The sequence below is a fragment of the Zootoca vivipara genome, chromosome 1 (assembly GCF_963506605.1).
Source record: "Zootoca vivipara chromosome 1, rZooViv1.1, whole genome shotgun sequence".
In the NCBI taxonomy this organism is placed as follows: domain Eukaryota; kingdom Metazoa; phylum Chordata; class Lepidosauria; order Squamata; family Lacertidae; genus Zootoca; species Zootoca vivipara.
Window position 1 is genome coordinate 62,608,991 of NC_083276.1, and position 13,845 is coordinate 62,622,835.

General features: G+C 43.4%; 1 non-coding gene across 1 annotated transcript; it reads left to right on the plus strand.

Annotated features, from left to right (window-relative positions):
* Nucleotides 1-3,137: 3,137 nt before the first annotated feature.
* Nucleotides 3,138-3,208, plus strand: TRNAI-UAU (transfer RNA isoleucine (anticodon UAU)). Its single transcript has one exon. It is a non-coding gene; the product is annotated as a tRNA-Ile (tRNA).
* Nucleotides 3,209-13,845: the final 10,637 nt, after the last annotated feature.

Sequence of the window (13,845 nt, forward strand, 5' to 3'; positions counted from 1 at the left end):
ATTAAATTGAAATTAACTTGCATTGATTTTCCTCTTTATTTAAAAAGCTTAGCAGGGTTTTTTTTAAAACTTGCATGTGGACATTATGAACTCTTGCTGATATCTGCCAAAGAAAAACAAGAGAAGGTAAAGCACATTTTAAATGTTACTTGTTTTAACACATCTTTTTGAAATGGGGGGTGGGGAGAATGTTCTGCTCGGTAGGAAGGACAAATAGTTATTTCTCTCAATAAAGATAGTGGCATTGATCAAAACCAACTGAACTGTAGCCAGAGAATTTAAGAATGCATTAAGCCTAATCCATAAAGGTTCTTTAGCATGTCATATATCCATTATAGCAATTGAAGCAATTTAAATTTCAAATCTATAGTAGGTTGAAGCCAAAACAAGACAAAGTAATATAACTGATCAATTACTTTAATTGAAAACCTTTAGTTGAGAATAGCTTCTCTTTAAGAACAAATATATGTCACTTCTGGCTATTGGCAAACTTAAATGGAAAACTGTTTTGCACTGGGATTGGGAAGGCGTGCAAGAGGAAAACTTTGAGAAGCACATTGAAAACAGACATCATTTTTGAAAAATTAATTAAAATTGAATTCAGGAGAAGAGGGGAGCAAACATTCTTTGCATCATTTTCCTGGTAGACAAGTAGAGACACTTCCAGATTTGCAGGGGCCCAAGGAAACTGCTTTCCAGGGAACCCCCACTGTGCCTGCCCCTCCTCTCTGGCACCACTAGCACTGCAGGTAACCACTTTTATTTATTTTTTACTGTGGCTGATGCTCTTTTCCCATTAGCTGCCATGGTGCCACTTTTCTTCTCTCACCTGCTGGTCCTCCGCTGGTTTTCTTCTGTCTGCTTGGCAGCTGCCATGCCTTTGTGCCTATGCACTTGGCCAGAGCAAGGAGCATGCGGTAATGGGAATTTTTTTTATTTAAATTTTGATTTTCTTTGAGTTATCTATATATAAAAAATGAAATCTGTCCATGTTTGTTATATTCCATTTTTCTCCAAAACCGCTTGACTGATTGTGTTGAAATTTGGACACAACGTCACATGTGAATAGGCGAGTGTTTGTATAAATTTAGATTATACAGATGTCACACCTATCACAGGTAAAAACATGGTTTTTTTTGAAAAACCAGAAAAACAGGAACATGAGAGGTTGCAAAACACCGTCCTCTAGTGGTGACTCCACTGGTACTGCAGCTAGAAAAGCTTCCCTCTCCAAAACAGCTCAGCTTGGGTTTGCAGGGAAGAATGAAACAGCAGACTGGGCTGAATGGAGGTGGGGGCTCCCCTGGGTTGGGGGTGGGAGCAGGACAGGTTCAGGACGGGGTGGGGTGGGGGAGTCACAGGGATGAGCCACAGCAACGCGTCGCTGGGTACAGCTAGTATGGTGTATATATATGGCTACTTGCTAACCCTGCCCCAAAAAAGTGAAGTGCTGCACCAACATCTGCCAAAGCTACAATTGAATGCCAACATTTTCCTTTTGATTATTTCTCCCATAGCAATGAAAGTGGTAGTCAGCTGAACCAATCAGATGTCACCTTTGGGGTTGCTGGGCCAATGAAGATGCTGGAGTTGCAAGGGTGTAGACTGAGGGGGCTCGGCACACCCCTTGCCACTCCTGTGCCCTCATCGCACAATGTGTTGGGAAGGGACGTGGGTGATGTCACCCCAATTTCAGTGATCATGGGGAAAAGCTGATATAGCTACAGGGAGGTGATAGGTCAACTTGGAAGATGAGGATGAAGCTATTTACAGAAGTTGATTGATCAGGTTGTGGCACAAATACTTTTGGTTGAAGCAGAATATCTTGACCCATTTCAGCCTGGGTTCAGGCCTGGTTTGAGACTGAATTGGCCTTGTTCATCCAGATGGATGACATTTTGGGGAGAAGGACAAGGGGAGTGTGACTCTGTTTTTTCTTACTTGATGTCTCAGCAGCTTTTAATGCCTTTGACCATGTTTATCCTTATGAGCTGACTTGGGTATTTATAGTGGTTTGGGTCCTATTTCCAGGGTCAGGGTCAGAGAATAGCATTAGATAATCTGCAGCACCTCGGGGTACCATTTTGTCCCTGTGTTAACCTGAAAAGGCAGGCCGGTTTGGAAGCCCTGCTTGCAGCATATTGTTGGTTAAGTGTGTTGCATATGCTTTGATGTAGCCCCAGGCCCCAGGGATAGATAGAGGGGAAGGTAAAGGTTAATACCATTACCATGGTGCCATGTGATGTAGCCTGCCTGGGCCCATAAAGACTGTGTGTAGCTTCACTTGGGTGTGGACAAGCCATCTCTTTCCTGTGAGCAGGGGCAAGGAGGGAGCCATCAGACCTTTGCTGTAGGTTTGTACCATTCTTTAACAAATTGTTAGACCTGATCACTTTAGTGGTTTGGGCAATTTTCTTTGGGATCCCTGCGTATCCAAACTCCTGCAAGCCCTCCAGTGCTTTTTAACATCTATACGAAGCCATTGGTCGTGGTCGTGAGGAGATTTGAGGTGAGGAGTCGTCGATATGCTGGTAATACCCGACTCTACTTCTCTGTAACATCTGAATCAGGAGAGGCTGTGCAAGGCCTCGGCTTGGGCTTGGATGAGGGCCCATGAATTGCTTTTGAATCCTGACAGGACAGTTGCTGTGGTTGGGTGGTTTTCCTGCCAGGAAGTCTCCTCGGTGACATTTCACTCATATTGAGGCACCAGAGAAAAGAAGAACAAAGGATATAGAAGTATTACATCTCACAGCATTGCAGTAATGACCAAACACACTGTCAAGTCTCTTGAGCTAGTATCAGGCCTTACTAACCTTAGGCAATTGAGAGACAGTATGGTGCAGTGGTTAGTGTTGGACTAGGACTACCCTGGTTCTCCATTCAGCCACAAAGCTCACTTAATAATAATAATAATAATAATAATAATAATAATAATAATAATAAATAATTTTAAATTTATATCCCGCCCATCTGGCTGGGTTTCCCCAGCCACTCTGGGCAGCTTACAACATATATAAAAACACAACAAAACATAGGCAGTTAAGAAGCCTGGATCGCTTGTCGCAGTGAACCAAACTATAGCTTACTGGGACCAATGAATGTGAGGTCTGCTGAATTTACAGCCATTTGCACAAGGGCCATAGCTCAATGGTAGAGCATCTGTCTTATAAGCAGAAGGTCCCTGGTTCAATCCCAGGCATCTCCTGGTAGGGAGGGGGAAGGACTCCTGCCAGAAACCCTAGAAAGCCATTGGCAATCAACATAGGCAATACTGAGCTAGATGTATCAGTGGCGTGGCTTGATATAAGACAGTTTTCTATGTTATATAAGAAGACTTGTCAGCAAATTCACTTCCCTCTCTTTTCTGCTCCCCCATTTGAAACACTGCAGTGGCAGAAGTGTTATCTGCAGGAAGCTGGCTTTTTAAAAAGTGCAACCCCTGCAGAGATCTCAGGGCTGTTCTGTTCTGTTCCCTATTTTAACCTTGTTCAGAGGCTCCTGAATTTAAACTTCAGTGGTGCTTCACCCAGCATAGTGCTTTTGAGACTGCCTCCTCCAATTCTGAAGCTGCTTTTTACTGAATGGTTTCCAGAGCTGCAATTACACCAAACTAAGTGCAATCAGGATTTCGGTTGAAGTATCCACTTTCCAGTAATGGAGAACCTTCTTGCAGGCCTTACTTCAGTTCTGGATTGGATGGATTTGGTATTGCAGTTTTATTGCGGAAATCTTAGCCCCCCCCCCCCGCCCCCAGGTTTCATTGCCTTCCAACCTGAAACCATAATTTCAGTCTCAGATGTTCTGATGCATTCAGATGACCATCTAAATAGACTATTGAAAGTTTGAAATGTGTGGTGAAGTAAAGATACAAATAGATGGTAACATGTATCCTAAATCTGATTATTGCCTGGCAGCACTGTAGTTATAGCATTGCTGTGCCACATCAGAAGAGTGAATCAACACTTATGTATATTTGAACTTTTTGCGCGGTCAGGCGGAGACCCCCCGAAACCCCAGGCAGGCCCCAAGCGGAATAACGACAACAGACAACGTTCTATGGGATTAAAATTGGCCACAACTTTATTAAGATTCAGATGTAGGGAGACCTTGGAGCAGGCATTGGGTGTTTATCCTTCCCAGCCCCCCAGCTGGGGGTCTGGGTAATTTCCAGGTTATCCAACATATGTGGGGGTTGGGCTAGCTCTGGAGAACATATGTTCAAGCAGATAGCCCGCCCTCCTTTTCGCCGCCGCTGGAGGGAGAGGGCAATGATGGTCCCTGGGCGAATGGTCAACGCCTCCACCCCAGACCCCTTTAACAGGAATCCTGGTATCACCGCCGCAATGGGGTTGGGGGGGGTCACCCCCCATTTTGGTAAATGTCTAAAGGATTCTGCCCAAGGTGGAAAGGCCAAAGTTGTGACGAATTGCTACGGGAAAGGCGAAACCTGCCAATGCAGGGAAAGTCCTTTCCAGCCCTTCAACAGCGGCTTTGTCGTAGCAGCGCCTGTGTGCGTGTTCGCCGGCGGAAGAAAAAGAGGTTGACCTGCAATGTAAGCATTATTTTTGGGGGGAGTGGAGGGTGGGAAAGCTCTGGAGCTGTGGACTGCTTCCCAGGTATGTCTCGCTTTCTGCTGTGGGCACTGGATGGTTACCTCCTCCTACCTGGCCAATCCCCCCCCCGGCAACACCTCCCCCCGGCTGGATTGGATGGCTGGCTGTGTGGGTGGAGACCACAGGTATTCAACCTGGGATGGTGGTGCCAGCCTCTGAACTGCTGGGGGCTGCCTGAGGCCCCCAGGGTGCTACGCGTGACCATGCAAAATGTGCACCCCTTTTATATGGGGAACGGTCATTACCTTGATGTTATGGTATCATACTGCAATAAGGACTGTAAGCACTCTAAACAGCATTTTAAGTGAATGTTTCCACTGATTGGAAAACCTGAAGGGCACTTAAAACTTGCTTTCTCAATATTTGAGATAAACTCTGGAATTTCTGAGTTACATTCCTGAAGCTTTCTGTTGACTTGCTGTGGAAGTTACTTGTGTTTTCTTAAACAGCATTGCATTAAACTTCTGACCAATATATTTGTAGAGAATATTTTCATGAAATGTGTTGCAATCTCCCATGAAGAAATTATTATAATTTCACTGACATTTGTTAATAGTTGACTGCATTGCCACAAGCACGCCACATACATTTTTTAAATAAAAAGTTGAAACTATGGGTTAAAAATTCAGTGTCCAGTTTCATAATTGGGTTAGGGTTTTTTGTCTCAAATCCATAGGATAGTTAGAAACCATTAAGATGAACTGCCTGTCCAAAGTACTCAAATCTTACATTTTTGCAATGTCATTTGGTAAGGAAAAATTACATCCCCTCTATTGACATGGTGCTATTATCCACAATGACAAAGCCACTTTGCAAGAGGCTGTCATTCCCATTGGCTTTCCAAAGGAGGGACACATTGTTTTCCTGTAACATCCTGTGTATCATCTTTGACTTGGCATGCACCATGTTTGACATTGGACTGGGCATGGGTTTCTACCTATTCTCCCACAAAACTTGTTCAAAAGAATAAATAAATCATATGCATTCAGTGCTAGTGATAGTGTTCTTCCCTGAACTTCTGGAGGTGGCTTAGAAGTGTTTGAATATGTTCTTATATCATGGAGAACTACTTTCCTTGTTTGGACCATTGATTCCATGCAGTAAGACAGTAGCCAACTATGCTGTTACAATCACTCATTTGAAACCAGTGAATAATGGGTGGTGCAACACTCCCTGGTGACGTGGTTTGCTTGGGAAAACATGGGCCATCCCTACAGGGCAATTTAGGTGTGAGGCAAATTCCTGCCTTGAACATTGAACCCTAGCAAGGCAGGCAGGCAGTGAGCACAGTTGAGAAGACCTGTGCTGCTTCCCAGGCAGTGCCCACGCCACACTGGCTCCACATAAACTACTAGCTAGAGAGTCTTTCAGAAAGTGGGTTTAAAAGAATTGGATAAATTGAATAAATAATGAATTGGCTCGCTTTTGAGAGCCAGTGTGGTGTAGTGGTTAAGAGCGGTAGACTCGTAATCTGGGGAACTGGGTTCTTATCTCCGCTCCTCCACATGCAGCTGCTGGGTGACCTTGGGCTAGTCACGCTTCTTTGAAGTCTCTCAGCCCCACCTACCTCACAGGGTGTCTGTTGTGGGGGAGGAAGGGAAAGGAGATTGTTAGCCGCTTTGAGGCTCCTTCGGGTAGTGATAAAGCGGGATATCAAATCCAAACTCCTCCTCCTCCTCCTCCTCCTCCTCCTCCTCCTCCTCCTCCTCCTCCTCCTCTTCTTCCTCTTCTTCTTCTTCTTCTTCTTCTTCTTCTTCTTCTTCTTCTTCTTCTTCTTCTTCTTCTTCTTCTTCTTCTTCTTCTTCTTCTTCTTCTTCCTGTGCTGAATCCAAAGCTACGGTTTGGGGCAGCTTCCAATATTAAACATTTTTTTAAAAAAACTTCCCTATACAGGATTGCCTTCAGACAGCCTTCAACATTTCTCCAATGAAAATAGGAACATCCTCCCATACCCTCCAACATTTCTCCAATGAAAATAGGGATACCCTAAGGTAAAGCAGGACATCCCTGGAAAAATAGGGACACTCAGAAGGTCTGCAATTTGGCACCATAATTGATATGCCGGGTTTGGTCATGGGGAAGCTCAGTCCCAGTGCCTACTGTGTCAGTCGTACTGTGCAGGCATTCAGTGAATAGATGGGGAAGTAGGACGATGTCTATTTCCCTTGTTCTCTCTGCCTGCTCATCTAAAGGACTCATATCTATGCATGTAAAAATGTACATGTGTAGAGGCTCTTTCCATTTGATCAGGAACAAGAGGTTGCCAGATTGCACATATCGAGCCTATGCGTTTACTGATTGCTGTTCACACATCAGCCCTGTTCAGACCGTCAAAGGCATGAAGGTCAGGATCCCAGAGAGCAGCTAAAATTCCCATTTCCATGGACACTTTTACTGGGTGGCTGCCTCTCAGCTTAATCTACCGCACAGCTCTGGCCTGAAGATAAATGAGATACCAACTGCAAAGCATCTGAAACATTATCTAGTACTTAATAAGACTAATATGTTGTCATTTCAGCCCCTATGCATGTATTTAGCTTACTACAGATTCAATCTACGTGTTCCCATAGATGCTTTCATAACATAATTACTAGGGTAATTTAACAACATGACAAAATGGTCTAATTATTTAGGCCTTCCTTTAATATCTCTTGGAAATGTTTTTGGAGAAGACCGAATAAAAATATGGTTCTTTGTTCTTAACTGTTTTAATTAAGATGGAGAAAATGCAGGCAAGAAATTATGCATTGCTACTTGTTCTTCTGTTTGATGCTCTTTTGGGGGACGGCTTCCTCTGTAGTGCTGCACAAGTCAAAGAAAAGTGCTATGAAACTCTTTTCAATTTCTTGTTGCCAAGTGGCCATTAAATTCAGCCCTGCGCAATTTGTGTGATCCTTTCAGAGGCAGCCTTTGAACTATGTAAGGGAGACTATCAAGGCTCAGTAAATCTCTCAGTTTTGCTGCTAGCCCAGAACTGCAGCTATAGAATGTTTGTTAAGCCTCTGCCAAGCCACAAAACATGGGTGGAGAACTAGGCTCAGCGTGTTGGATAACAATTTTCCCCAGTCTATTGTAACGTTTCAGTTTATTTATTATATTTATACACCTCCTTTGCTACAAGGAGATCAAGACAGCATGTCGATTTCAACTCTCCCCTGTTGTATTCTGAGGGGTTAGTTTGTATGAGAAACAGTAAGTGGCCCAAGGTAACCCAGGACTGGGCAGCATAGCTTCAAATAAAAGGTTTTTAATGTGTTGTAAAGTGCAATATACAAATGAGACACTAGGTGGCGAAAATGAACTATGCAAAATTCAATGTATTTTTCAAAATGTTTTTTAAAATAGCATTTTCACAGAATTTTGTGTGTGTGTAGATTCCACCCCAGTGAGCTTATGAGGAATTCAACCTGGATCATCTCAGTCCTAGGCAAACACAGTAACCGCTATATTATCACAGTGGCTTCCTCCATCCCTCACATACAAGAAAGTTAGCTTTGGGGATTAAAATGAAAACCCTTGCCACCCATTTGAATATGGCATGGAAACATTGAATCAAAACAGTGACTCTCCCTTTTTTTAATCATCCACCCCTGAAAAATGTTGCTATTATCAGCTGCATCTATGTGGCAGATTTAATATTTGTTGGTCTCCTTCAGCTGACACATAGGGCAAATAAGTTGCAAGAGAATGAAGTGTTTGCTCTGTGTGTGGAATTGTTTTGTTGTTGCTCCCCGATACATGCTGCAAACCAGAGCTTTGGGAATTTCCAGTGCTGCAGGCAGTGGCTTGAGCATTTACATCCCTTGAGAAGTGACAGGGGTTGTCATCAGTGTGGCTTTTTAGTTGGCAGTGACAGCAGATGAAGGTTGCCCATGAGTTAAAATTAATTCAGTGTTACGAATCACGAATGCAGAAATTGCTGAGGAGGTACATCGACAGTGGTCAATGTTTCGTGCTTGCTGCTGTTATCTGATGAATGGCACCCACTGTCTTTTTTTCCTCAGAGGAGAAATCTAGAAAAGGGAATGGGGGCACATTTTGTGATTTCGAAAATAAGCTATAAATACATTGCAGAAGAGAATCAGAAGTGTGCTGCTCACAAACATCAACTTTTGAATAAGGTCCTTTTCATGATATTAATTCAGGTTTGTTTGCTGTGTGTGCATGTACACACATTCAGCGCAGCATGAGATGTGCTGTACATGTATTTTAATTACATTTAATTAATTCTTATTTGTATCTATACATATCAGTCTGTATTCCATTCTTAAGGAAATCAGCCCTGAGTGCTCCCTGGAAGGACAGATCGTGAAGCTGAGGCTCCAATACTTTGGCCACCTCATGAGAAGAGAAGAATCCTTGGAAAAGACCCTGATATTGGGAAAGATTGAGGGCACTAGGAGAAGGGGACGACAGAGGATGAGATGGTTGGACAGTGTTCTCGAAGCTACAAACATGAGTTTGACCAAACTGCGGGAGGCAGTGCAAGACAGGAGTGCCTGGCGTGCACTGGTCCATGGGGTCACGAAGAGTCGGACACGACTAAACAACAACATATCAGTCTGTATACACCAATTTCATTGGCATATGTATATTATTTTTCCCCCTTGGGGGTGATGGATTTTGCTTTTCTTTCTTTCTTTTCTTTTGGTGATGCCCAGGGACCACCCTTCACCCACGTAGCATCACACAAATGAACACACACTGATGAATATTCTGAAACTTCCACTACCAAGCATATTACTTTTCCAGGTTTGTTGCTAAAAATGCTGCAGCTACTATTTCTTATCCCCTTTACGTTCCAGCTGTGTATTGGTCGTATCATTGGGTAGGTATGTTAAATGGATGAGTGAGGAAGGAAAAAGCCCAAAGCCCCCACACCAAAAAGAACCACAGGCAACTTGTTCCAACAGTCAAGTTCTAAAGGTGAAATGCTTAGAAAACTCCCTGCCTTTGTCCCTCTGTCCATGTGTCTCTCATGTCAAGTGGACCATAAAATCCTTGGGTCAGATCCCTGCAGGCTACAAATCTGTGCTGTTCAGCCACTTTCTGCAAAACTGTATAGATGCTGCTTAGATTTCTCTTTTCTCACTGGAAAAAAAGCAAAGCATTGGGGTAGCACACTGATTCTGTTCTGCCTTCTGGTACAACGGTGCGAAGGAAAGGGACGTTCTGCCACATGCCCTGTGCAGGATCCGCATTCAGCAAATGCTCTTGCGCTGATTCCATCGCTCCCTTTAAAAGAAGCTGACAAAGGTGGTGCCTGAATCGGCAGAGGCTTTGTGAGCTGAAAATAAGCGCGGCTTTAAGCTTCAGCTGTGGGATGAAGCATTTCATCATGTAATCAAGTTGTGTTATCAAGCTACAAATGTAGGGGGCCGGTAATAATAGTTTACATGTTTGCCAGCATTTTCATTTTCAGAGAGCTGATAGATACATCTCTGACAGAAGGCTCTCAGCTGCTATGACAGGCAAAAAGTACTGTGATCTGCACAGCAAAGGAAAAGCTATTACTACTGGAGGCTTTGCATTTTCATTAGAAAAAGCTTCCCAAGTGGGGTAATTCATAATTAGGAGATTCCACAATAAAATGATATATCAGAAAGGGCCAGAGTTGTTGTTGTTGTTTTTTGCAAAAGTGCTGAGCTTAAGGGGCAGTATTCTGCTGAATATTTGTGCTAACACAGAGATTAGTATTGGCACAATGACACTTTGCTCTCCTCTTCTCCTCCCATGTGCACCAAACACTGTGTCCCCAAATCTGCTCTTGGGGTTGGGGGCAAATCCCAGAACAGATTTAGGGGGTGCACAGGGACAGAGGGGATGATGTTCCACTGTGCAAGGAAAAATCATTGTTCTCTTTTGTATTATATTGAATACAGCCCCAAATTTCTACTGCACTTTTTAAAGCAATCAATGAGGAAGAAATTGGGAAATGATCAAAGGAGAGAGAACATTTCTGTGAAATGATTGTGGGCAGGGTGCAGGGCTTTGGTTGCACTTACCTTACTGTCAATGTGGCCAAGGATTGTGCCCTTTCATTCTACAAATCTCCTATCCAGGGCTCAACACTCAGCAGTCTTTTTGGGTGCCTAAGTTTCCTTAGGCACCATGGGGTCAGGAAGAGTCGGACACGACTAAACGACTAAACAACAACAACAAGTTTCCTTTTAAAAAATTCCCCATAACATCCCTATCTGAACTTTCCCCCATAGGCATAGGAAGGTGGGGGTGCTGCCCGCAGTGTGCCTGACAATGACTCTGGCTGGTGTGTTTTCTCTTACAGCACTTTGGCATCCTTGGATGGCTAGCATCTCCCCCTGCACTTTTACTGCCCACCCCCATTCAATCATAAACATTGTAGCTCTCCTCTGTCAGGAATGATTCATCCCAAAGTAGACACTCATCTCTCCCAGTGATCAGCTGCTCCTCTATGGCCCCAGGAATGTTGCCTGCGAGGGCTTGCATCTCTCAGGTTGAAAAAATGTTTCCCAACCCTGCTGGATGTGATGTGCTGGTGCTGCTTGAATGTGACAAAATCAAGCACAGCTGGAAGACACCGCGTGGCTAGTATTGAGGAACAGCTTGCTTCCAATTGGAACTTGTGTGGCTATTGGGTACTTTATATTTCTGTTTCATTTAGTTTTAGATTTTTTAAAAAAATTATCAGCAAAGTCTTGATTTCCTGAAGTCTCTCTCTCTCTCTCTCTCTCTTTTTGGTGGTGGTGGTGGTGGGGGGGTACTTTTAATCAGCCTGACCAATAATCTATGAATTCTGCATTCTGCTGGATCTTCTGTTGTATAGCTTATGATTCCATGCCAAGACTTTTTCATTTGGATAAAGTGACCAGAAACTGTAATAAACAGCAACAACAAACAAGCCTTGCCTACTTCGCCAAAACTTTATTAGGCATTGCAAGTATAGGTCATCATAAAATGTCATAAAACATCCATATGTAAAATTTTAAAATACATACAAATAAACAGCCATGTAAAATATATAATGTCGAAGATTTTCACTGGGATTTCTTCCTGCTAAATCAGGCATCCCCAAACTTCAGCCCTCCAGATGTTTTGGATTACAATTCCCATCTTCCCCGACCACTGGTCCCGTTAGCTAGGGATCATGGGAGTTGTAGGCCAAAACATCTGGAGGGCCGCAGTTTGGGGATGCCTGTGCTAAATAGTGCCATTCACCACTCTAAGAGATACTATTGACAAAAACTCAGCCACCCTTCCAGTTACTTCCGGGTTAATTTCAGACAGTTAGAATATGATATTTTCATTGTGCCATGATATTAGACTACTCCAAAAAGGAGATAGCATGTGTGTAGTTGTACAATGCACAGTAGAAAAGGATATGTTCTACAGTGTTTGGCACATTTAAAGAACATCCACAATGTCTATCATTTCTGGGGATGTTTAAATATCTGCTCTTGACAAAAGCTGAGGGGAAAATGTTCAGACGGGCTAACATAAAGTCCATGTGTTGGACTGGAATTATTAATTTTGAGATATAAGTGACCTGGTATCTGTTGCACTTAAACCATAGAACTTGGAGGAGCAAATTTTATTTACAGCTGACTTGATGTTTTGTTTTTCAATGTCCCTTAAACTGGTTTGAATATTGTGATAAATTGATTTGTACAAGGGTTCCAAGTCAATACCAATAGATCTGATTTTGCCATGTAAGAGTTGGAACCATCTGGATTTATGAGTCCTAAGTAAGTCCAAGAGGAGACTCGAAGGTTGGCAACAAAAATAGCAATGCAACTAGTATTTTATAGTGCTAGTCCACACCCAATGTTCCATCATGTGTATACCTAGTTCTGCACACATTGTCTCATACTTGATTGAACTTGGGAGCCCCAGGATACGTCTCAAGAAGCTTGCTTGCTTCACCCTCTTCTTGGACACAAGCTGTTTTATAATGTGCCAAGGCTATAATAGAAAGAGAGGCATGAACCAATATGACTAGCACATAAAATTAGCCACAGAACACTAAAATGGATTCGTGCATAGCCTTATTGTTTTGGGGTTTCTCAGTCTGTGCGCGAGATCAAAACTATACTGTCTCATTATTTTGACAAAGGTTGTAATGCACACAGGCAAATTTCAAAAGCTGAAATCACTCCCTTGATCAGGAGTGTAATAAATACTGTTGCTTGCTGCTTTTGGTAACTGTTGTTTAGCAGATCTCATAATGACTCCACAGCAAACACCCACTCCGAAAGCCAGATGCAGCCAGCTTGATGTATTTATGTAGCCCACATTATATAGTCAGATTGTGGTTCTTGGCTCTCATTTTTATTTAACATTTCAGCTCCCCAAGTTGCAAAGTAAACATTACCATTGTGAACCAAATGTACCCATTCCACTCTTGATTCGTGCTCCTCCTCCCCCAGGCAGTTGAAAGTATAAAGAAGCTTTTCACATAATAAATTTCCTTTGGTGGACAGAGAAGGGTCCTTTGCTCCAGCAACTTGTTGCAGGGAGGAAATGATGTGTCAGGCCTGGAGGGGACTCAGATTGGGCAAAGGTCTTCTCATGCTTCTTTTGACCCTGTGCTCACATTGGCTGAGTACTTCCCCCTCTGTTCCCCACTCAGCTCCATAGACATTTCCCCTCTCCTCTCCAGCCTCTTTTCAGCTAGCTCTGTTGCCTTCCACCATACCAGGCTCCTCTTCTCTCCCTTTGTGCTCCCTTTGCAGGCTTCTCACGGGTATCTGATTGACCACTGTGAGAACAGGATGTTGGACTAGATGAGCCATTGCCCTGATTCAGAAGGCTCTTCTTTCTTACATTATAACGTTCTTGACTTCTTCTCCCCCTTCTCTTTCAGTCTCCATTCTTTTCCCTCCAGCGTTCTCTCCTTCAGCCTCCTATCTGCTGGTCCTCCTGCTACCCTCTGTGCTGACTCTGGATTAATTCCATACATGCTTGAATTCAACTCCCCTCAATCACATTTCTCCCCAGCTAACACCAGAGGTTGGGCATGCCCCCAGCTGTTTCCATTTTGGTGTGAAATATCAAGAATGCCACCTGATTAGTCAACTGATTAGCATTAGTTGGACTTCACAGCAAAGAGGGGGGGTGGCTCCTACTTAAAGGGATGTTATATTCTCATGAGGCGTGGGTGGCACTGTGGTCTAAACCGCTGAGTCTCTTGGGCTTGCCAATCAGAAGGTCGGTGGTTCAAATCTCCACAACGGAGTGTTTCTCTGTCCCA